The sequence below is a fragment of the Leopardus geoffroyi genome, chromosome C3 (assembly GCF_018350155.1).
Source record: "Leopardus geoffroyi isolate Oge1 chromosome C3, O.geoffroyi_Oge1_pat1.0, whole genome shotgun sequence".
Lineage (NCBI taxonomy): Eukaryota > Metazoa > Chordata > Mammalia > Carnivora > Felidae > Leopardus > Leopardus geoffroyi.
This window is the reverse complement of record NC_059338.1, coordinates 37043043-37063932: the sequence shown is the minus strand read 5'-3', so window position 1 is coordinate 37063932 and position 20890 is coordinate 37043043. Positions and strand designations below refer to the sequence as shown.

At 48.3% G+C, this 20890-nt stretch overlaps 1 protein-coding gene and 1 pseudogene across 4 annotated transcripts in view; one reads left to right on the top strand and one right to left on the bottom strand.

Annotated features, from left to right (window-relative positions):
- The window catches only part of KCNH1 (potassium voltage-gated channel subfamily H member 1), a 381062-nt gene that overhangs the window by 334201 nt on the left and 25971 nt on the right, over positions 1-20890 (top strand). The gene's annotated exons all lie outside the window — the stretch shown is intronic.
- LOC123584840 lies at positions 14755-16018 on the bottom strand (annotated as a pseudogene).

Sequence of the window (20890 nt, the reverse complement as noted above, 5' to 3'; positions counted from 1 at the left end):
CATATAAACATGCTGGTTGCCTTCTCTGAGGGACCTTGGCCATTGTCCCAGCATCTGCTTCCCTTTGGAGCCCTGAGGCCAGGGCAGCAGGGCCCCTGGAGCTTCTCTTGAAGCTTCTGGTCTTCTGTCCAGCTGCTCCGGTCTCAGAGCCTGTGCTGAGGCCAGAAAGATCCCAGCAAAGACTCCTTTTATCCCAGGCCCCCCCAAAAGGCTGTGTTGGTTCAGCTACATACCTCAGAGAGCCTCTTCCCTTCAAGTCCTACAGAGGGGACTTGAAAAAACAGGAGCTTGTTTTTATGATTATTTTTGCTGATATTGGGTTAGAATCCCACCCCACTTTCTCAGCCCTGAAAAATCATAGTTACTCATGGTTGTCTATAACAATTAGCTCTTGATAGGAAAATTATGCCCTAGTGACAATGGTGCAAAATCCTGGAGGTGGGGGGTGGGTATGAGAAGATTAGTAACATACAGTTGAACCAAACTAAACTAATCCCATGAAGATTTATATTGTGTGTTGGGTAAATCTGGCTGTTGACAGCTGAGGCTCAGCAAAAGAGAATTGGGCTCCTTGTCTCTCCCATCCTGGTCCTCATCCTCATGCAGAGAGTGACCAGAGGCACACTCAGTGCCTGGGCATGAGTCATCTGGTGCAGGCAGCACACTGGTTCTTCCCGAAATGGTCCCCAGGCCTGTCAGAGTGGGTGGAAGCTTGTGCTTGCCCCTAATGGAGAAGAGCTGGGGGGTTCTATTTCCAGAACTTTCCCTGAATCATCACCTGTCTTGCTGCTTCCAGCCTCGCCATGGAAGCAGATCTTTCATGTAGACTTGACCTGAATGAAGCCTTCTCTGAGGTCTGGCTGCCCCTATGCTCTCCCTCTAGAACCAACACAGACCTCCAACAGAGAGTCTGTGCTGATCAGACATTGCCATGGATTGTCTCTTTGGGAACCAGCCCTCTGTCCCAGAACATTCCAGGGAGGACTCCCCTTAGTGCAATAGCGAGGGGCAAAGGGGGTTATACATCAGCTTCACACAGGTACTGCATAAATCAGGTACTACTTAAGCTTGCTGCTTATCATCCGGGTTGTTCCCTCCAGAGGAGACTCCCAGGAGAGACAAAGGGCATTCAGAGGAGGGTGGAATACGTACAAGATAAAGACAAAAAGGAGAGGCACCTGGGGGTTAGGTCAGGTTTTGACTCGGTCATGATCTCACGGTTTGTGAGATTGAGCCTCGTGTTGGGCTCTGTGCTGACAGCGTGGAGCCTGCTTGGGATTCTCTGTCTTTCCTTCTCTCTCTTCCCCTTCCCACCCCACTCTCAAAACAAATAAATCAACTTTAAAAAAAAGACAAAAAGGATATAGACCTCACTCCCTTGGAGGGCAGGGATGGTGTCATGATCCTCTGTGTTTCCTGTATGTAGCACAGTGAGTCGTACACGAGAGCTATGGGCCATCTGTTTGAGTGGATGAATGAATTAATGGATGAATTGAGACCTAATTCATGAATTATGCTGCACATATGGACCCCTGTAATAAACATGTATATTCTGACCCCTGGTATGGATGCGGCAAGCTCAGTACATGTGTAATTGCATTTAGTCCTTGGTGGCCCATTTCACTGACGAGTTTTGAGTTGAGCAATTTGCATAAAGTCACATGGCCAGTAAGCAGCAGAGGCCTCCAAAACTAAGTAAAAGGGGAAAAAAAAAAAAAAAAAACAGAGAGGAAGAAAATATTTAACAAGCACAATCCCAGGCTGGGTTTTATTATAAACCTTATAACATTCATACTTTATAAAATTGGGCAATAAATAGGGGAGCATGGGAGGCTTAGTCAGTTAAGCGTCTGACTCTTGATTTCGGCTCAGATTGTGATCTCACGGTTCATGGATTCGTGAGTTCGAGCTCCAAGTCAGGCTCTGTGCTGACAGTGCAGAGCCTGCTTGAGATTCGCTCTCTCCCTCTGTCTCTGCTCCTCCCCTGCTCCTGCACACACACACAGACACATACACACACACACACACACACACACACACACACACTCTCTCTCTCTCTCTCTCTCTCAAAATAAATAAACTTAAAAAAAATTGGGCGAGTTAGGTTTTACTCTCCTTATGGACAATTGTAGAAACAGCTTCAGAGAAGTTAAGTGATGTGCCCTTGGCCATTAGCCACACACACAGCCATGCACGCCACCATTAGCCATTACACAAAGACTTGGAATTACATCCACTTGCCACAGCCAGAGCCCTTTCTGTGACCTTCGTGCCCCGCCCTCCACACCTTAGACAAGACAAGGCCTCTCTGTCACTTGCTTCTCACAGTGGAAGCAGTGCATGCAGTATAGGTCAGTAGGTTGGAGAAAAATATCAATACTCACACCCTTTGGTTAGGGAAAACTTGAGAAGCCACCCTCCTGAGTGGCCGGAGAATGTGTGAGTCCTTCTAGGTTGTGGAGGCTCTTGGCACTCGGGCCTGATTTGTTGATGCTGAATTCCTGCTAACTTCACTCAGCTCAGAGCTGCCTCGGTCCTGAATGAAATTAGCTGCTGTGTATCTGACTTCTGAACTTACCATTTCATGAAAATAAATGATCTTTAATACAACACAAGGAGATGTATTATTGATTACTGCCTATGTTGACTGGGACTGGGCTGTACCCTGAAAATACAGACATGAATAAGTTAGGCCAGGGGGAAAGGCAGAAAAGTCTATGCCAGAAGGAAAAATGAAATAAGTGCTAAGTTAAATCCCTTGTCATGTGCTATGGGAACAATTAATTCAGGCTGACAATGTATTGGAGGGTTTCCTGGAGGAGGTGGCATTTGAGTTGGACAGTGAAGAATGAGGACATCTCTGGGCAGCGAATGAAGGATTGGGTATTGCAGGCTGAGAAAATAGAAAAGGTAACCAGAAGGTCTGTTCTTTTCCACAACCACTTCCCTAGCTCTCCACACCTCTGGGCAAAAATTCACCACCCAAAGCCAAACTCAATTAAAAAGGCAAATCTCTTTCTTTATGGAGAGCAGGAGTGGGATCACAGCTTGATACATATTTTATCCCCAGAGCCTACAGGTCAGGGCAATTAGAAGATGCTCATTTAATATTTATGGAAGAAAGGAGAGAGCCAACGACATTCCTCCAGGCCAGAGTTAAACCACATCTTTCATGCTGAATGCGTTATTTGGACACTTAATGATCTCTTTGTGAGGCACTGGTCACTCCCAGTTGTGTCTGATCATATTGCCATCTTTGCTTTGGCCTCTAGGAGACTCAGAACCCGATTGGCATGTTAAAACCTTCCAGTCAGCTTTTAACTGCATCTCATTTATTACCTTATTTTCCTCTGTTCTCATCTATTTGCTAATGTTATCATTTATCTTGTGGGTTGTATACAGTCTAAAGAAAGTGTATTTGAGTCCATTGGTTTTTGAACCAAGATGGAGAAATCATTTTTAAAGGTGAATAAATTGGCAAACACAAGAGCGAACCCAAACTAAAGGAATGTTGCCCACACAATAACACCCCCCTGATGGAGAAGGTGGGGTGAGAGGATGCACAATTAGTTATCTGAACAAGTGTCAGGGAAGCCGGGCAGAAGGGAAGGCCACTGGCAGGATGGGAGGGAGGACACAACTTTTCACAGCCTCTTCAAGCCCTTGGCCCTGGGCCTAAGGTTCGCAGGCTAGAATCCCAGGGCCCTGTGAGGGTCATAGAGAACAAATGCTTCAAGAAAACAAAGATACGAAGCTGTTGTCAGAACTGCAGCAGTTTTGGCATCGCCTCCTGCCTCCTTAAGCCTTGGTGTGGGAGGAATGGACAGCCAAGGTGGCCAAGAGAAAAATCAAAACAAAATAGATCCAGGATCAAAGTTTCCCTTGCCGTACTGCAAAGGGTAGACCAGGCCAAACAGATCTAGAAATAACAGTAAGACATATATTCATTTTCTTCCTCTCTCTCTCTCTCTCTCTCTCTCTCTCTCTCTCTCTCTCTCTCTCTCCTTCTCTCTGCCTCTCTCCCCTTCTCCTCCCTCTTCTTCTTCTTTGCATCCCCCTCCTCCCCCTCCCTCTCTTTACCTTCCCCCTCCTGCCCACCTTCTTCCTCCTCCTCCTCTTTCTCCTTCTTCCTCCTGTTATGAAGTTCCAGGTAGGCCTGGGCTCTCTGTTTCAAGTTTCTCTCTCAGCCCTTAGCCAGTCAAACTTCTTTCAAGTATCAGGAGGTATCAGGAAACAGCTCCTGAAGAGGTATTGATTTGATGTGAAAATTTCACATGGGCTGAACGCCCCTGGCCTTGGTTTTACATTTAGCTCATGGAAGTGCTATTTTTGTGAGTTGTAGTCTTTTAAAAAATTTTTTTCAGTTTGTTTATTTTGAGAGAGAAAGAGAGAGTGTGAGCAGGGGAGGGATAGAGAGAGAGGGAGAGAATCCCAAACAGGTTCTGTGCTGTGCTGTCAGCACAAAGCCCAAAGTGGCGCTCGAACTCATGAACTGTGAGATCATGACCTGAGCCAAAATCAAGAGTCAGACGCTTAACTGACTGAGCCACCCATGTTCCCCAAATTGTGAGTTGTAGTCTTAAGGACAAGCAAATATTGTTCATAGTTGACATAGCATGACCATGTTCCTTTCATGGTTGCTGGAGACTTAACATTGCTGGTTTGAATGGTGGAGTTTTCTTGTGCCTGCTTCATGCTGGTTTGTGCTCTTTACTAGACTTCATGGTGTTCCAGGGATGAGCTTTGAGCTCAGAGAGTAGACTCCTGGCTCACTGTTAGGGGTGGGTCCTGTGGGCTTTGAGTCCCATTGGGGCCCACGGTGGTCCTGAGAAGCTGCCCTTCTGCCCTGATAGACAACATATGTGGGGATGCCTTCTAGGCCAGGGGCCCAGGGGCTTCCTCTGGAGAAACTTACTTGGCCTCTGAAAGTCACAAATGCCCCATTTGTGGCCTTGGTCTTGCACTCCTTCACAGTTGTTTATCCTTCCCCTACTGGGTGCTGGCCCTAAAGGTTCGGTGTGAACAAGGCAGGCAAAGGTCCTGCCTGTCCAGATCACAAGTTGGTGAGGACCTCAGACGAGTGCATCACCCTGGAACTTAAGGAGGGCCCTGATGAGTATTACCAGATGATAAAGATGACATAACAGACAGTCACCCAACCCAGGTGTAGGGTGAATCTAGAGGAGGTGCCATCTGAGCTGAGACCTGAAGAAGAGTAGGGGCTGGCTAGGCAAAGCGGAGGAGGAAAGGCCTCAGGAGGAGGCTGAGGTTTCTCTCAGACAGAGGAACAGCATGAAGGCATCTCAAAGGCCACAGCATCTGGCATGGTTGGGAATCTCTGAGAGCAGTATAGAAAGGGCCAAGTGAGATACGAGCCAGGTTCTGTAGGCCTAGGGTTACAGCTAATGTGCTCCGTCAGGCCAAGTCCTGGGAATGGGAGTTCAATTTAGGGACATGAAAGGGAACCACCAGGCCTGGGCCCCTGAAGAGGGGACCTCCACCAGCCCCCGGCAAAGCTCCACAAGACTCCAAGACATTTACATACATCTTAGCAGGTCTCCAGTGTGATTGCCCAGCAAGAATTCTGACATGCAAGTATGATTGCATTTGTATCAGCCATGGTGTCTGGCCTCTTCTCCCTCCCCCATGGAGGGACTGGGGCTGGCCAGCCCCAAAAAAACAATGCTTAAGGCTAGCTTGGCTAAGAGTGGACCAGGGGTGAGTTCCATGGGCCAGAAATTAGAGGAGCCAAAAGAAAGGGGGGATTCTGGGGCCAGAAAGGCAGACTGAGCCAGAACCTCCACAGGACAGCAGAATCTAGGAGAAGCTAGATACGCAGCACGAGACAGCATGAGGCCAGTGGTTAGAGCCAGTACTTTGAAGGGAAGCAGGTTAGAATCATGGATCAGAGGGCAGGGGCCTCATGATATGTCCCCTGACTGGTGAGGATGGGCTGGCCTGGATTATAGGGAGTAAAAATACTTCCCCCTCTAAGTTGGTCTAACTCTTTGGTTGGGTCTATTGACCTCCTTTATTTGAACATGGGATCATTGAGGGAAGGGTTTGTGCAAAGCAGCAGCTGTGACAGAAGGACCCGTGTTTGAGGATAGGCAGATCTGATTATGAATCCCAGCCCTGCCACTTACTAGCCTGGTGGTGTTAGGTTAATGACTTAACTTCTCTAGCTTCATCTTCCTATTTTGTAAAATGGGGATAAGGATAAGGGTGTTCAGGAGGTCTAATTGCCATAGTGATTGTACAGTATGGATTTTATTGTCTCCTTGTGTGATGCTTCTCCTATGCCACCCAGACAGGCAAGTCTCTCTCCAGCCCTGTATGGGAAGGCTGCTAGGCTGGGGGGAACCCAGGCACCATGTCCACACAGCAGTCAGATCTATTTATACATTATCTATCCATCTGTCACTCTATCTATTTATCTATCATCTGCCTACCCATTTATCCATCCATCCATCCATCCATCCATCCATCATCAATCTGTATGCCTATGTATCTGTCATCCATCCATCCATCCATCCATCTATCCATCAATCTACTCACCCATCATCTATCTGTCCATCTATTGATCTATCCGTCCATCTATCACAACCTGTCTGTCTACCTACCCATCCATCCATCCATCCATCCATCCATCATCTATTTGTCCATCTGTCAATCTCTCCATCCATCCATCACTACCTGTCAATCTACCCATCTATCCCTCCATCCATCCATCCATCCATCCATCCATCTGTAGCTTTCTGTATATATGTTTCTTAAACTAATAGGAATATGACTCTTGGTTAACTTAGCTTCATGATATCACCACCAGCACAGGTAGTCTGTCTCAGGTCTCTATGTTCATTTTCTCAGGGTGCCATTATAAAGTACCACAGCTTGGGTGACTTAAAGAACAGAAATGTATTGTCTCACTGTCTTGGTGGCAAGAAGTCTGAGATTAAGGTGTCAGTGGGGCTGGTGCCTTCTGAGGGCTGTGAGGGAGAAAGTGTTGAAGGCCTCTCTCCTGGTTTTGATGGTTCATGGAATTCTTTGGTGTTCCTTGGCTTCTGCTGCGTCACCCTGATCTCTGCCTTATCCTCATATGGCATTCTCCCTGTGTTCATATCTATCTCTGTGTCCAAATGTCCCCTTTTTATAAGGACACCTGTCATATTGGATTAGGGGCCCACTCTACTCCAGCATGATCTCATCTTGACTAATTACATCTGCTGCCATCCTGCTTCCAAACAAGGCCACATTCTGAGGTACAAAGTGGTAGGACTTAGGCAGATGCATCTTTCAGGACACGATTCAACCCAGAACAGTCTCCCACTCTTTTCTCCAGCTGCCTGTGCACTTGTAAGATGGCTGTGTAGGATCATGGCCACAACGAGGTGGGGTGTGGGATATCTGAGTCAAATGAGCTGCTAGAATTTGAATCTACAACCTTGACTTGGCAGGACTCACAAAGTGGATGCACCTTATCATTTTGGGTTATTTACACCTTTATTCCCCATGTATAAAAGCATGAGAAGTACCAGAGTATCTTTAGTCCACACACCCCTGCCAGGCACTACTCCAGCCCCTGGCCGTGGGCCTCAAATACAAATTCCTCCTCCACCCTCATCCTCCCTCCTGGGTGACTGAGAATCGTGATGGTGGGAGGCGTTTGGAGACTAACATAGCCAGACAGAGACTTTCCATTTTGGAATTAGGAATCTAAGTGTTGCAATAGGACCAGAGGTTCTAACTTTGCAGGAAACCTTCGCAGAAGCGAATGTGACCCGGTTCAGATCCCCCCCCCACTGATTTCAGACTGTGTCTGGGTGAGTGCCTGGGAGAATGGGAGGTAACCCTTCTCCCTTGGTGGATTGGTCCAGTAATTGCCAGAGTGAAAGAGCTGCGCATAGTCCGAGAGCGGCCAGCATATTTCAATGGTCAGTTCATGGAGGCTGTAACTATGAAAGTTGCTTATGAGATGTAACTGTGTAAATGGAAGCTCTAGGGATGGTCACTGTGTCATTAAACATGCAGGCACAGAAGAGATGTTCCATTTCGGGGGCTCAGGATTCCCAGGGGTAGTTTCTGAGTGGAGGAAGCCTCTCCAGTCCTCACATGGGATGTCTCCTCTGGGTTTGGTGCTGGGGACAGAGGCCTTTGGACTGTGCCTCACGGCAAGGGCATGGCTGTGCAACTCCTATCAGCTCCAGGGTAACTGTGGTCTCCGTGTCAACTCTTCGGAGCACATAGCTGGCCGAATGCCTTCTCATGTCACCATACACGCAGAGCCCGCCTCCTGAGTGCCGTGTTGGTTAGGGAGGCCCTTCTCTTGGATTCCAGCCAGCCACAGCTCCCCCCACCCCCCTCCAACCTTTTCCAACTCCACCCTCCTCTCAAGAGCCCCGCTCTTTCTCCAAAGGGCCACAGCGAACCTTTGGGTCCTTCCAAGGGAGCAGATGCCTGATTTTTCCAGTCTTGAGAAGAGAATACCTGACTCTTGGACAGTAATCTGCCTTTTTCCTGATGCCAGCTACCACTGAATGCATACATTTGATATAAATGATTTACTGAGGGGAAGAAACAAAAACTTCCACCTAGGTGAGCAGGAAAAGGAGTGAAACAAGGGAGGGAAACTGAAGAAACCTCCCTGCCACCCTTGTGTGTCTTTTCACGTGTGTGTATAGGAGAATGTTGTGTTCATTCAGTCAGGAGACGCTGGGCTCCTGCTGTGTGCCAAGCACTGTGCTTAGCCCTGAGGGGGTTGTGCAAATGAATCAGACACGAATCCTGCCCTGATGGATTTTGGGGGGAGCTCAGATATTTGCATAAGAGAGTAATTTCAGGGCAGAAAGCATTGTTTATTATTAGAGCAGAATGGAGATCGTGCTGTGTTTGGATCTGGCTGGGAGACTCAAGGAAGGCTTCCTGGAAGAAGTGGCATTGCAGGCCTTTGCAGAAGAGGTGGGATTTGAACCAGTGGAAATGGGCATGGGGGAAGGGAGAGCAGTCCAGCATGAAGGCGGCATGGGTCGCTCTGGAGTTGGGGTGGAGGATGGGCATGAGGCATTCAGCGTCCTTCTCTGTCTAGAGAGTAAGGCAGCTCAGGGCTGTCGCAAACACATGTGATGCTCCAGGCCCCGTGTTGCGTTTGTGCGTCTGTGCTACATGCTGTTGTGTCTGTGTTCGCATTCAGTGTCCAGTCTCGTCATGTACCTGAATTACACACCTGGATCGTGGCTTGAGCACAGCTCCCAATGGGTGGCGGACCAGGAAAGGAGGACTTGTTTGTAGTTCTGTGAAAACTTTCTGCCTGAATGGATTCATGTGACATTTCAAGGGAGCACAGGGAAGGCCCTTTTTATTTGTTCTGTCCCTGGGACCAGACACATTGATAGCTCTTTTATAGGCTCTGCAGGGGAGGGAATGGCCTGGCTGTAGGAGTTTCATCTTTGTTAGCTTGAAGGGGCTTTTTAGAAAATGCCCCCGCAGACAGGCCACATCTGGAGCCAGCAGCCCGCCCCTGGGCTGGGGCATTAAACCTACCATCTGATGAAGACAGTCAATTCTCCCCCTGTGCGGCCAGCTGGTTTCCCGGCTGAACACTCACACCTAAACTCCGCTGCCAAGAGGGCGGATCCGGCAGCCACTTTATTGACCATATAAAAAACAGAGTGGGGGAGTGGAGCAAAGCCGGGCTTGGGTTTTACTGCCAGTAATTGCTTGTGCTGTCCCTGTCCTTGAACAGTTCTTGATGTAAATAGCTGTCTCTGGGAGCAGAGTCTGGGTCAATCCAGGGTAAATGCCTGCCTGCCTCATTATGGGCAGACTCTCCGTGTGCCTGGCAGGGGCAAAGGCCTTGTACTTCTCAGTGCTGGGGGCGCGGGGACAGACGCCTCACTTCAGAGCTGGGGTGGGGGCTCTGCCCAGCCACTGATTACCTGGCACCCCCTCCCACCACTTCTGGGCTTGGCTGCCTTGCCCACACCTACCAGACTCGTCTCAGATATTGGTCAAGAAATAAGGTATATGGGGGTGCCTGGTTGGCTCAGTTGGTTAAGGGACTGACTCTTGATTTCTGCTTGGGTCATGATCTCATGGCTCAGGGGACGGAGCCTGTACCTGGCTCTGTGCCAACAGCACATGGGATGGCTGACTGCAGCTTGGGATTCTCTCTCTCCATCTCTCTCTTCCCCTACCCCCCCTCTTTCAAAATAAATAAAAATTTAAAAAAAGAGCATCTGGGTGGTTTGGTTGGTTAAGTATCCAACTTTTGGTTTTGGCTCAGGTCATGATCCGAGGGTCTTCAGATCCAGCCCCAGTCCAGCTTGGGATTCTCTCTTCCTCTCTCTTTGCCCCTCCCCTGCTCACTCGTGCTCTCTCTCGCTCTCTCTCTCTCTCTCTCAAATAAACATTAAAAAAAAAAAAAGAAAAATGTATATGGAAAACTGATCTCAGTGCCTTCTTATACCTGTCCCAGCACACAGTCCCTGCCCCCCACCTCAACACCTGCTGCTTTCCTGGATCGTGAATTCCCAGAGAGAAGGCACTTCCTGCCCCTCCTTCTGTGTGGTACCCGACATAACTTGGGTGCAGTATGTGTTCATCAAACGTGAGGTGAGAGAGAACCTGGGAAATGCTAGTCAGGGACCTCCTTGGCGCTCAGACTCTTCCACTTAGCGCTGACATGTTTTTGAGCCTTAGTTTCCTTATCTGCGAAATGAAAATAACAGGATCCACCTGGGTGGCATGGTGAGCATTAGCCAGTATGCTTCGTAAAAATTGCTAGGAAGTGCTTTTATTGCCTTCCATCTACTTGCTAAAAGATACGGTCTGAGACACAGAAGAACTGCTGGTCCCGAGGTCAGGCCACCATTTCCTGGCTGTAAGGCCTAAAGGACGTTCCCACCCCTCAGTGGGCCTCAGTTTCCTCATCTATAACACCACGAAGTTAAGAAAAATGGCATGTGAGGTCCTTTCTAGCCCTATTTGTGGTTCTAATTAAATCATTAAGCGCCTGTCACCCACATCCTGAGTCACCAGTCACGGCGCACGTAATCCCAAATAGTGGCTAAAGCAAAGGTCATTTTTATTTGATTTTCAAATGCTTTGCTTATTTTGTGGTAGATTGTACCCTCCATGCTGCATTTTGCTTCTGCAAATACTGAAGGTTGTTTGCATCTCTTGAGCACAGCGAAGGTTGTGGACAGGGAAGGGGTGACGGCATGCCCTCAGGGGACAGAGGTCAGTCCCTCTGGCCCATTGAGTCTGGAAGATGCCCTTCCCCCACCCCCTCCTATATTGCTTTGTGGAAGAGGGGAGATTTCGGGATGAGTGAAAATAGGGACCGTGAGGAGCAGAATTAATTGCCAAAGGACAGGATCTGCGGTTCAACTTCCTATGTCTGAATCTCCACTATACCACCTACCGTTCCGGGTCTCAGTTTCCTTATCCGTAAAATGGGGCTGGTGGTGATGGTATCTACCTCAGGGCTGTTGTGAGGATTAAATAAAACACAACACTCGAAGAGTGGGTGGCACATCACCTGGCAGTAATGCTGTTGCTGATTATGCTTACGGCTGGGGGGCATTGTTTAGGGGAGGCATGGCGTAGGTGCAGACTGGGATTGGAATTGGGGGGCCCAGACACTGGGAAGAGATGCAGTATGACCTGGGAGGGAGGGAGGAAGGGGGAAGGATGGCTGACCATAACAGGTGGGTGTGGGCCGGGAGGAGGACCCTGGCTCAGAACAACGGGTGAGGGGGTCCCCAGAAGGAGGATGACCAAGGAAGGGAGACCATGAGGCCTCTGAGGTCTGTCTTCTGAGCACTTTCCTTCGATTATATCTTCTAAGCAGTCATATCAGGTGGTTTTAGCCTTTTGTTGTCGTTGTTATAAAAATCGCAGCCAAATGGAGTCTGTGTCTGGGCCAGCCAGGGTCCCCCAGAAACCCCACCAGCCAAGAGGGACTAGAACTTGGCTCTCCAGCCCCAAGACTGTGTCACTGCCACTCTGATGCTGATGCTTGGTTACCCAAAAATCACACACCTCAGGAAATTTATTTTCTCTGTCTGACCTGAGACCTCCATGCATTTCTTGAGGTGAAGGTTAAACCCCCAGGGAAGAGAGATTTCATGAGGCCTGTAATTCTTCTCCACCAGCCTCGTCAGCTCCTCAGGTACAAGCTGCGGGAGAGCTCAGGTCTGAAGACTTAGAAGGAAGTATGTTTCCACCAGGGGCCTGAGTTGACAGTTCCTTTCCCCTGGAGAGGCTGGCAGGCCTTGCCTATTCAGGGACTTCTCAGCAGGCGCCCTCGGCTTGTCCCTCCACCCTGGCCTGGCAGGGAGGCCTTGGAGGGGAGATGTGATGAAGTCTATGGCTTTCTCCAACATTCTCCGTGCCAGTGAGATAGATGAGTTCTCGTCTCCAGAGCACACACTGCCCCACCTCCCTGCCTCCCCCCCACTTCCCTCCCGCCTGCCTGGGAACGCTCAGAGCCCCTATCCACCTACTCACAACCCCCAGACCCCTGCTGACCAGAGAGGGAGAGAGAGCTTGAGTTTGCAGCCTGGCCAGGAGAAGGCTTCTGGATGAGTCATTTGCTGTCCTTGACTTTGCAAAGCATGTACAGAAGAACGGACAGTAACCAGCTGTTCTCCATGCCTGTGAAGGAATGAGCAAGTGAAATTGGGTTTAAATAAAAGCAGACACAACTATATGTGTGTGTGTGTAAAATTGACCATCAGATGATGAACTACAGAATTGACTCTGTGGACCTTCCAGAAGGAGAATAGCATTTGGGGTTGGAAGAGCCAGGGACCTTGCGTCTCCCAGCCTGTGCCTTCATTTGTACAAAATAAAAATACTTTGCCCCACATAGGCTGCAGGGCCGCTATGACCCCAAAGGAGATAGCATGTGTGCCAGCTTTCTGTCAACCATGAATGCAACAAATGTCAGTTGTCATGCTGTTAATAGTGCCAGGCATAATGGTTGCTTGCATTGAGAATGGTTTAGAAGGTCACTGACCTGAAGACAGAAGACTGGGCCAGGTGAGCCCTTGGGGTCCCTCTGATTCTAGCATCACTCTCTGTGTCCCTCTGCCTTTGTTATCAGAGGAGATGGGGCTGCTGGGAAACAAAGGAGGAAATGAGAGCATCTGGTGGAAAGGGCCTGAGGTATCTAATCTTTGGGGCTTAGAGACTGTGATTGGAAATGACCAGGGCATCAAGATGCCTCCTATCTAGACATCAGTGCTCCTCAGCCCCTCCCTTCCCTCAGACTTTCCAGCAGGAGGCAGGAAGGGCCCCTGCCATTCAGAAATGTCCTCAGGTGGTACCAGAAGCTTCCCCCATCCTTGATCCAGGGAGATTGCATTGTGGTGTCTGCCCTGGTCCAGGCACCTTTCCCTGACCAGGCGTTGCTTCCTGGGCATTGGCAATTGGCGGTGTTAGTGATCGCAGAGTAATGTCCTCATCCATCAGAGGGGCCGTCTGCTGATGGGGTGCCCTCTGTACTCCAACCCCGGAGTCCCAGCTCTGCACACAGATCTAGTGTCTGGATTCCTGTCATTCATCCTAGCCACTGGCCTCTGCCCTCCTGCTTGGGGACTGGGTCATTCCACAGCAAAATAAGAAACTAGGGGCACAAACCCAAGATTATAGGTGTAGCCTAAGAATGGACCTTTATATTTTAAAATCAGGTATTTAGTGAGCACATGCTATGTGTCCTGCACTGTGCCTGGATCTGAGAGCGACACAGAAATGTGAGACATCGTCTCCGTCCTTGGAGATCCCGCAGGAGAGTAGGAAGACAGCATTTATTCCTGACTTCTGTAGAAGCTTCAGTGAAGAAAAACATAATGATGTGATCAAATATATCTTAGTAATGTTAATAAGCAGTGTTTATTAAGTGTGCAGTAGGTATGTGTTAGGCACTTTACATGTATTCTTTCTTTTCATCCTATAATAATCCTATAAAGTATGTGGGCATTGTGATTAGCTCTATTTTACAGATAAGGAAACTGATATTCAAAGACATTACAAAAACTTGCCAGACATGTATGAGAATGCTTGTTTCCCACACCCTTATCAACAAAGCAGATTGTCAAACTTCAGGATTTTTGCCTGAGAGTTGAAAAAACGGTACCTCATGGTAGTTTAAACTTGCACTTCTGTTATGATGACTGACGTGGCTTTTCTTCATATGCTTTATAGTCATTTAGATTTTCCTCTTCTGTGACCTCTTTTCATATCCTTGTCCATTCTAAAAATTGGAATGTTTTTTTTTCTGATCAATTTCTAGAAGCTACTTTTTGTTTATATAAATACAGATAAATATCTTCCCATTTTGTCATTTGTCTTTTAATCTTGAATATGTTGTCTTTACAGAATTTTTTTTATATAACCAAAAATTTATTTTTGGAATAAATCCAGCTTCTGGATTCCAGATTAGTTAAGAAGGGCTTCCTGTGGTCTCTTTAGGTAATAAATTGCGTTAAATATGGGGGATTGGACATTGGTATCTATTTCTCATTTCTCCTTGAAAACCCAATGAAATGATAGTAGAGGTTTTGTTTTGTTTTGTTTTGTTTTGTTTTGTTTTGTTTTGTTTTGCAGTAAGAAACATTTTATTCCCAGGCGCTAAGCAGCCCTGTGGCCACCAGCCAAGAGCGTCTAGACTGGGCAAGGCCAGTCCTCATGGCCCAGCCCTGGGAGGCAGGGACTGGCAGTCTGGGTTTGTTCCAGAAGGGTTTTGGCAGAGACAGAAGCATGCGGGACAAGGAGGGGTTACTCCTTCCGGAATCTCAGGCACTTGTTAGCTGGCATGTCCACCGTCTTCTCCAGGAGCAGGCCACTGGCTTGGCCCAGGTCCTCTGGGAGGACCGTGTCTGAAGTCCCTACTCCAGGCTCCTGCATCTAAGGGCTAGTTCAGAATCTTCGTTACTTTGTGGAGTGATCTTGCCGTTGGTTTCATAGGGCCAGTAGGTGATTAGCGGCACCATGGGTTTCAGCAGGTGCCCTTCTGCTCTGAGGAGCCCCTTGGTGCAGTTCGGGGGGCTGATGTGGATCACACTGATGCCAAGCAGCAGGTCCAGTGACTGTAGCAGGATCCCGCCCCATTGCTCCCAATCCCAGCTCATGTCCAGGTATAGCAGGGCCATCACGTGGGATGGCCCTGAGCCTGAGTGGTGGCAGAGATTCTGCTGTCCAGGCAGCTCTGGTCCATGGCTGCCACTCGGTGTGGGGGCGGGGGGGAGGCCTGCGCGAAGTGGACCGTGAGCTGGTCAGGGCCCGAGGCCACCTTGTGCCCATGGACACCACACACGCACAGGATGGGCTACTTGTTCCTCTTGGCAGCCACTGTCACCAGCAGTGCAGCCGGCCTGCCAGGAGCGTAGTCGGACCTAGTGAAATGTGTGTGTGTGTGTGTGTGTGTGTGTGTGTGTGTGTGTGTGTGTTTTAAAGATAGAAACCTACAAGGACAAATAAATTGAGAGAAGAGAAAGTAGCAGATAAGTAGTTTCAACAGATTTTTTTGCAGATGGAAGGTGGATGGAGGAATGGTAAATGCTGTAGGAAAGTGAAGAAACCCACAGCCCAGATGCAAACATGCAAGGATGAGAAAGGAACCTTCTCTTTCTCTCAAAACTCAAGGAAAACTCTGGCCTTAGGGAGGGGGAAGAAAAGGATACAGCAGCTAAAACTAGGAATGGGGGGGTGGTGGTTTAAAGTTTTGATCTGATGTCTAAGATCTCTACCTCATGCAGCCAGGTGACTCCAGAGCTAATGCAGGGATCAAACGAAGGACATAAAATGTATGTATCCCTGAAATAAAGTAGGATTCTGTAAAAGAAATAATCAAAATATGAGCAAGAACTTTTGCACCTTAAAACACAGGGCAGCAGAAAATTTAAAACATAATAATTTTGGAAGATAAAATCAAAGAAATCTTTCAAAAGGTAAAAAGACAAAAAGAAAAAAGGGGGAGGGGTGATAAAATTGAAACATCAGTCCTACATTTTGGTTCATAGGAGTTCCAGAAAGAAAGAAGATAAAAATTGAGGAGAGAAAAGCTGTCAAAGAAGATAATGTAAGGACCCTTTTCAGAGTTGAAGAGCAAAAATCCTCAGGTTGCCAGTCATCAAGTGTCCAGCTCTTTGAATAAAGAAAACTCACATAAAAGCATATCATTGGGAAATCCCGGAGCTTCAGGGGGTTAAAAATAAAAGGCCTAAAAACTTCCAAAGGATGTTTGGGGCGCCTGGGTGGCTCAGTTGGTTGAGCGTCAGACTTTGGTTCAGGTCATGATCACACCACCGTTCATGAGTTCAAGCCCCGTGTCAGGCTCTGTGCTGACAGCTCAGAGCCTGGAGCCTGCTTCAGATTCTGTGTCTCCCTCTCTCTCTGTCCCTCCCCTGCTCATGCTCTCTCTCTCTCTCTCTCTCTCTCTCAAAAATAAATGAACATTAAAAAAAATTAAAACTGTCATAAGGATGTAATTGTTTACATGCAAAAGATTAGGTGTCAGAGTACCTATCTCAATAGTAACACTGACATACTTTCAAAATTCTGTTGGAAAAATATTTCATCCCAGAATTCTGTATCCAAACTATTAGTCAAGAGTGAAGATAAAGACATTTTTAGGAATTCAGGGATGCATATTATTTTCAGGGCATTTTTCTTGGGGAACCACTGTAGGGTTTGCTCCTATGAAATGAGAAGGAGACTAAGAGAAAATGGCAGTTGTAGCACAACAGTGGTGGGGGGCGGGGAAATCCTGAGCCTGGAAAGCAGCCAGACCAGATGAGAGCAAGGGGACAGAGGGTTCCAGAAATGGTATCTGTAGGGGAGAAAAAGTGGAACAGGTTATTTAGAAATATAGAATATATTATTAATGGACATAGTATAGAGGTATCAGAATGTATGAAATAGTGAAAGGTTCATGGACAACCAGGCTGATTTTTTAAAAATTGAGATAATAATTAACTCCAGGTAAAAAGAAAAGTTGTGTATATAAATATAAATACTTATATTTATATATAAATTTATATTTATTTGTGTATATATAATATATACATTATATATACATTGTGTGTGTGCATGTGTGTGTGTGTGTGTGTGTGTGTGTGTGCATATATACATATCTTGTCCAAGCATAAATTGCAGAGCCAAAATTCAAAGCTGAAGCTGTCTGATCCCAAAGTTGGTGCCTTGCAATCTTATAAGGTAACTGTGTGTAGAGTAACTGTGTGACCTTAGTAAACCGCCTCCTGGGCTTCAGTTTCCTCACCTATAAAGTAAATAGGCTACACCAGAAAACACAAACCATACATGAAATGATAGAAAAATTTGATCATGTCAAAGTGAAAAATGTTGGTATGACAAAAGAGAGCATAAAAAACGATTAAAAAACAAAACTATGGACTAGGACGGCAGTTAGCAAACTGGCCTGACTCAAATTTGGCCCACCACTTGCTTTTATAAATAAAGTTTTATTGGAACACAGCCACTCCCATTCACTTATGTTTTGTCTGGCTGTTCTTGCACTACAAAGGTGGAGTTGAGCAGTTTTGACAGAGATGGTATCGTGGGCCTCCAAAAGTAGAAAATATTTATGATTTTTCCCTTTGCAGAAAAAGTTTGCCAACCTGTAAACTGGGAGATTTTCAAAATGTATGTAAACAGCAAGAAATTAAGACCTAAAATATATAAAGTAAGTTGACAAATCGATATGAAAAAGACAAAAGAGAACACAGGATTAAGGTGGGAAAGAAAGGCAATAGATGGTGATGTTGATCTCCAGGCAGAGTGCCTCTGAAGGAACCGGGGGGTTCCTGGGCACAGTCTCCAGACCCCAGCCTGGGGGGGGGGACCTCACACACATGTGGCCACAGAACCCTGGTGAGGGAGTGAGGCTTCCCCTGGGCACTGCCCACCTGCTGCAGGGACTGTGGCAGGGATTTGTGAGTCCTGCCAGCGGGCAGTGGGGAGTCTGCTCCTCGTTTTAAGGACAGCAGTGCTTTGCTCATTCCCTGCTCAGAGCTTCTGTAAGCCTCTCGCTTGTCACTCCCAGTGCCCTTGGGAGAGAGTCTAATTGTTGCAACCGTTGTATATAAAAAGATATGTCCTGAGAGCAATACCTTCGGTGGCTTGTTGCTTTCCAATTTGCCTTAATTGGCTCGTGTGTTGGCTGGCTGATTTTCCAGGGGCAGCAGGAAGAGAACTCTTCCTAAGTGGGAGGGGGCACTGGGGCCATCAGCTCCCTGTTCATGCTTTTTCAGCCAATTTAGCTTAATCCTGGGAGCCAGCCACTGAGGAGTGGCTGCGTTCTTGGCAGCTGGGCAGGAGGGAAGCAAAATTAACCTGGGTTTGTGAGCTCATACTTTAGGTTCAAATATGCTCTATTTATCAGCCAAATAAACTCTGAGCATCAGTGCCTACTTACAAAATGAATGATAATAGTTGTAGTCCAAGCACCAAGTACACTCATCTGGTAAGGTTGACATGTTTGTTTTATCCAGGAAAAAAGCATGCATAAAATGTCCATTGGTGAAATAGTTTTGACATGTCATGGCAAGTTGGGAATGGGGTGGGAGGAGCAGAGAGCAGTGCACGGGAACTTGGGGATCCTGCCAGCACGGGCAGTGAAACTTCCACCACCACCAGGCAGACCACTCTGGTTCCACTTCCCTCCTTTGATTATGCAGTGACTTCCCCGCATACCTGAGGACCAGCCTACCCAGGCCTGAGGGGTTCCATTCCTGCCCCTTAGACAGCTCATTTAAGCTTCTCCTGTTCAGAGCAGGGCTCTGTCTTGGCCCTTCTTGGGCTCACAGGACGAAGATGGTCATCTGCCAGGCTTCATCTGGGCAGCTCTGTGTCCACATGCCCATGTCTGAGCTCCTGTGGTCTGGGTGGCGGGACTGCCCTTCCCACTGAATCGGTGACCCGGGGGGGGGCCACATTCACTGATCATCACGTGGTGCCATGAGCTGTGTACACTTTAGATCTCATTTAATTCACCCACCCACCCTGGGGTGCACATTGCTCTCTCTATACCAGGTACAAGAATGACACAGAGAGACCAGCTTTGGAGAGGAGAAGGTCCACAGCATAGAGACAGAGCGTGCAGGCCGGCATCTGGCCTGGAGACTCAAGCTTACCTTCCATGTGTCTGTTACATAGGCTGGGAGGTGAGAATGGGGAAAGGAAAGTGACTCCCACTTTCAAGTCCCTGTTTTCTTCTCCCTGGTGAGAATCCAGGAGGAGGAAGGGCCTCGAAGGGTCTGCAGGCTGGATGGCAGGCAGGTGCCATAGCCCACAGGCTCCAGTTTCAGACAAGGCTGAGCTCGGCCCCTCTCTCACTGTGTACCCTCTCTCGACCTCAGCCTGCTCATCTGTGTAACAGGATTACAAGAGTGGCTACCCCGTGGGGTTGTTGGGATTCACTGAAATAATGTGTGCAAAGTGTTTAGGACAGCATCTGACGGACAGGGAGAGCACAGCGCCTGGAGGCCACTGTCATTTTCAAATGATTCTGGGCCCCCTCTGTGGGTGCAGCCCTGGCTTGCTCCCTTCCGTGGTTTTGGTACTTGAGTGCTCACTTCTCTGCCACGTCTTCTCTGCCCTTTCTCTTGCTGTTTCTTATTTCACCCTCCCTGTGAGGCCCTTCTGCAAGGGCTGCTTCTCTTTCTCTTCTGCCTTCTGTCCATCTTGTCCTGTTCTGTTCTGTCTGTTCCCCTTTTAGGGCCTCTGTCCCTCTCAGAAGCCCGGTTCCCCTGGAACAGAGCAGGCATCCTCATGACAATTTCTCCTGCTTCCACCGTATCCCATGGCCCCTTTCTTGCCCCCTGGGGATCTCCATAGCCTTGGGGGGGGGGGGTCAGAACAGACCAGTGGGACCAGTTTTGTTGCACTTTTGCCACCTCTGCCCTGTGTCCCCGAGAAAGCCAGGGATCCTGCAGGGTCCCTGCTTCAAGTCCGTGGGCGAGCATAGGCATGGGATGGAAGGAAAGATGGTCCAGATGTTCAGCTTCTGGGGCAACTCAAATGACAGAAGTTGTTCCTGGAGTGAAAGCTTCATCATAGAAATGCTGAGAAACTGAAGGCCAGATTCTGCAGCCCGACAGCTCAGCCTTCCTTTGTTGTATTGGATTCGGGAGCAATTTCTGCCATCTGTATATGGAAATAAGGAGATACAATCCGTAAGCTGTCTCTCCGAGTGCCATGTGCTTACGATGGTCTCGTGTGAAAAAAGTCACAGAGAGAAGGGGGTGGAAGTGGTGTAGCCACTTGATAGGCAGCACAAAGCCCTTAAATGTTGCACTGGCTGCGTCCTGGCAGGAAATTGCCTCTCCCAGAGGCACTGATGTGGTTGACCCCACCTGGTGTGGGGGCATGGCTGATGGGACAAGAAGAGGGTGCTTGGCCTTTGGGAGGTTGCACGGCCAGGTCCAGCATAGATCCGCAGGCTAGGAGGAGGGCACAGTCCCTCCCTCCATGTGGGTGAGTGGCAGCGGCACGAGTGTGCAGTCTGCTCGGTCAGGCTGGAGCTTTATGTGAGTGTGCAGCTGGGGAGACAAGTTATTGCACTTGCTCCGTAGGAGTGAGGAGTCGTCTGGGATTGAAAACACACATCCCATGTCTGCACTTGGTAAAAGGGCCTTCTGGGGTTGCAACAGAGGTGGGTGGGTGCGTACTCCTGAGGGCTGAATTGCCTTCTCAGCCCTCAGGCTTGGAGCCTGGTCCCACCCGGTAGGGAGGCAGCACTGGGTGTGGGTAACTGACATTGGTCATACTTTACCATTATCCCATTAATCCTCAAGGGCTTTCAGTGCTCATCCCGGGATAAGCGCAAGACCTGGTACAAGTAGGTGTCTTGCCCATGTCCCCTGTG